Genomic DNA, 4,538 nt, shown 5'->3' on the forward strand with positions numbered 1-4,538 from the left:
AAGCCCGAACAATAGGAATCTGAGCCATCTGCTTCTGCAGTTCATCTCTTCTAGACACACATGGCACCATTTATGGCATTTCCATTTTATAACAGAATTGTTCTGTGTATTTTCAATTTTATGGTCCTAGGAATTAGATAACACGAATTAAAGATGGGCAGTTGGGTTGCATCGTACTTTGGTATCTATGGTAAGGCATTCAGTTTCTACCAGCTCCAAGAGCAAGTGAGTAATTGCTAATCTCTTCAGAGATTAGTTTGTTAGCAGAAGAGGGCATGGCCTTACTCCAAAATTCTGTGGTCTACACTATTTCTCCTACTGGAAATTGCCAGAGGCTCCATATTGAAGGCAAATGACCTTGCTATTCAGTCCATGTAGTTTAGCCTCCTGGGGTACAGAACAAAGTAGACAGTGGAGTGGGTGTGTCAGTCTGCCACAGACACTTCTAATGCCATTGGGTTTGTTAGGCCAGAATGCCAAGCTGTAGAGCTTTTTCTTGCTACAGGGCCCACTCAGATCTTGCAACTTTAAGGTTACCCACTAAATACGTGACAGTAGCATGCCCAAATATTTCCTCCAAAAATCCAAAAAGGTCCACCAAGCGCTGTGATCCTTTCATTGTGAAGGGCAGTGCAGCCTATCAGCTCCATTTTAAAAAGGATCTCCTGACACGACCACAGACCTCTAGACTCCTAGCAACTTCACTAAAGTGACAGCACTTTCATGAGAGCTATCTCTAACTCTTTGGTGCATACTTGCTTCCCTTTTTTTCTTCTTTTTTTATTTATTTTCTGGAGAATGTGGGCAGCGATCATGTGTCACTTACATTTAGGGTGTCTTCTTCTCACTTAACAATGATCATATTATTCTGTGAAATAATAAAGCAGTCAAGTTCTCTCCTGACTGCACTGTGACGGAGAGATGAGCTGACATAGGTTAGACCGAAAGAGTAAAGGCATATTGCTATCCCTGCCTTACGAAGGAAACTGCTTCTGTTGACCAACAGAGGAAAGGGAAAAATGCATTTGTTAAGTCACAGGTGTCCGGGGCCATACTGATTTCCTCCAGTGAAGCTACTACATTGGGAACATCAGATATGAGTGGCATCATCATTTAATTAGGCTTATGATAATTTATCTTCATTCTCAAAGACCTATCTGACTTTCACATCGGCCACCAAGCAAGAGAGTAAAATGGGGTTATTGTCGGATTCACCACCTCTGCAACTGTTCAAGTATTTGGGGTGGCACATCCCCTTTTTGATGAAGTATTGCTTTTGTTTTACCTCGGCAAAGGAAGACAATTCCAGGGGCTTCAACTTTGTCCTTATTCTGCAATAGAACTTACTCTTACCACCAAATAATACCTTAAAGCTCTTCTATTTTTACTATGTATTTTTGGCTTGGGGGGAAGCATCTGAAGTCTCTCTGGATACTTTCTGAAATGGACTTGGGCCATCTGATAATAGAGAATTTATTATCAGAGCTTCATAAATCCCACCTCTGCCCAGTGGACCCTGGTGGTACTTCAGGTCTCCGGGCATTAGAATTATTTAAGAGGAAGCATGTAATAACCGTGAAAGTCTATCTGCTTCCTTCTCCAATGCAGTGGTTCTCAAAGTGGTTCTCTCCCTAAACCAGCAGCATCAACATCACTTGGGAACTTACTAGAAATATAAATTCTGGTGTCTTTATCCCAAAGTTATTAAAAAGTAGGATGTAGAAATCTATGTTTTAAAAGCTCTCCAAGTGCTTCTGGTGCACACTTAAGTTTAAGAACCACTGCTCCAGGCACAATCGTCATTAAAGAGCTGCAGGTACCTCTACGGCAGACGTGGAGGAAGAATCACGCTATAGACCTGTGACCCTATTGCCAGGTCATTTCTTACAAGGCCTGACCACCTTCTCAAATAAAGGTCTCCAAGTCTGTAAAGGTAAAAAGAAGTGAATCCCCATTATTTTAATTCAAGTTAATTTTACGTTCACCAGGTCCAGGATTTTTCTCCCTATATGTATCAAGTAGCTCCTCAGCTGGATGCCCTTTTATTTTGTTTCTAAAAACTCCATGATCAATTAGCTACTGCCAAAGATCCCTGAAGGTCAAAACATTCTGATTATTACTCCATCTCTGTGGCTTATTATGGTAATTGTGTCTACTTCATCTAATAAATAAGCACTCCTAGTTGGCCTCCAATTCTCTGGTTTCCTATTATTCCTACAGCCATCACGAAATGCAATTCCACTGTTCCATGTCCTACCATAAACTCTGGCATAGAGAAAATAGCCACAAAAGAGCATTACTTCAGTTTTCAAGGATACTGGTACCCCTCCTTATCAATGGATTTCTTAAGGTCTTGATAAAGAGTATCTTCTCAGGGCCCTCTTGGGTAACTCAAATAAAGATTGGCTGATCTGGTTACATAAAATAAACCCATTCCAGTATTCCCATTTTCCCAAGACTTGATTCCTTCCCCTATATTGTACCAGAGAAGTTATGTTATTCAACCTTATCAAATGTAGGCCACAATCGATTGATTCCAGGCTTTAAACAGCCACCATGTCAACAGACTATCAACACCACTCCTAGGCAGTCAACAACACATTAAATCCCAAATCCTGAGTGAATAAATAAATTCTTGTCAACCTAATCCAGCCGTATATTTTTTCATCCTTTGGCTAACACCCATTAAATTCACTCCCATATATACTCTCTAGACTCCTGCCAATAGAAATCAATGAGATCCTCTAAGTCTTTCACTGTTAGAATATTTCTTCCTCAAAGACCCAGTCTTCTATTTCTCCTTCTGGCTCCATTAGTCTAATCCTCATTATCAATCTGGAGGCTTTGGGGAGAGTTAGAAGTTGGTCCTAGGAAGAATAAGCATCAGCTTGTGAGACTACTACTCTAGAAACAGTCACTAAAAGGGTGGTTCCCTCAAATACTGGAGGAGAGGCTGCCTCTGCTGGAAAGAGAGACAGGAATTCAAAGTTCCCAGCTCTGCTTTTTGTCTGCCCAAATATCCCTAATCTAACATACGAGATCCTCCTTTTTCCCACCAGTTCCTTTACCTCAGTATAAAGGACTTGATGGGTACAATTGGTAGTCAAATCTTCAACTGTTATACTCAAGGAATGGGCTTGATCCCCGGCTATGTTTTATCAACTTCAGAAGATGAGGGGCTCCTTCAAAGCTGCTAGGGACTTGATTTTTCTATACATGATCTCAGTTGGATAGTCAATTTCTCCTTTCCTTTTGTATACTACCTTACATCTATCAAAAGAAAACAGTCGATGTCACCATCTTTATAATTACCACTGTTGCCATAGTGATAAGTGCTACAACCACCTCACTGCACAACACCTTGACCCCTCTACTGGTGATAATTTAAGTAATCATAATGCCATTGCATGCCATGGATTACCCATGCCCCATTCCCTACTCCTCAACCCTCAGCAAGACAGTTATCAATGCACTACTCAAATATGTAAAACATAATCTCAGAATTCCATTTGAGAGTCAGTTCCTAGAGCCACTTCTAGTAACAATTACTTTATTAGTCTTAATAGACCATAGGGAAGGAGCCTGGGGAATAGCGTATTATTTCCTGTCCCCGCAGGAAACAGATGGCATACTAAAATTAGTATAATCAGAGGAGGATTTAATGAAGGGACTTTCACAGAGGTGTGAGCAGGGTGTGAGGAAACCATAAAGGATAATGTAATACACTAGGATAAGTAACAGCAGGGGGTCTGTTACCACCCCTAGGACTAAAAGGGTAAGGAGAGGGGTGTAGACTAAAGAAGCAGGAGACAGAAAGGTGGGTAAAGGACACTTGACAAGAACTACGGCATTTGGTTGAGGGAGTCAGATAGCCCATTTTAATACCTTAGATAAGGAGCCAAGGTAAATACTTCCAACTTCTCCCGCCTACTCCATTGTGAAAGTTTCCCACTGGAAGGAACTAATCAGAAGCCAGAGGGCAAGAGAATCCATTGTCGGCTCCCATGACTAGACCAAAGGGAACTACATCAAAGGGAACAGAAAGTATCCAGCACAATATTGATTATTTCCAAATCAATATCTCCAGCCCTAATCTCTCTAATAAGGATCAGACTTTTATACCCAACTGTCTGCTCAACAGAGTGCTTTGAATATCTACTAAACATCTTAAATTAACATATTCAAAATGGAAGTCATTATTTTGTCCTACTCTTACCTATGCCTCTCCCTCTCCTGTCTTCTCCATCTTAATAAATGTTACATTTTCCCATTATGCAGTTCTAAAATCTAAAAATCATTTTTTATTTCTTTCCTCACACCAAACCCACCATGAAATCTTGTCACTTTTCAGTCTAAACTACATCCCAGATGCTCCTGGGTGGCTCAGTCAGTTAAGTGTCTGCCTTTGGCTCAGGTCATGATCCCAGGGTCCTGGGATCAAGTCCCATATCGGGCTCCCTGCTCATCAGGGAGCCTGCTTCTCCCTCTGCCTCTGCCTCTCTATCTCTCTGTCTCTCATGAATAAATACATAAAATCC

The sequence above is a fragment of the Ursus maritimus genome, unplaced genomic scaffold (assembly GCF_017311325.1).
Source record: "Ursus maritimus isolate PB19 unplaced genomic scaffold, ASM1731132v1 scaffold_1, whole genome shotgun sequence".
Lineage (NCBI taxonomy): Eukaryota > Metazoa > Chordata > Mammalia > Carnivora > Ursidae > Ursus > Ursus maritimus.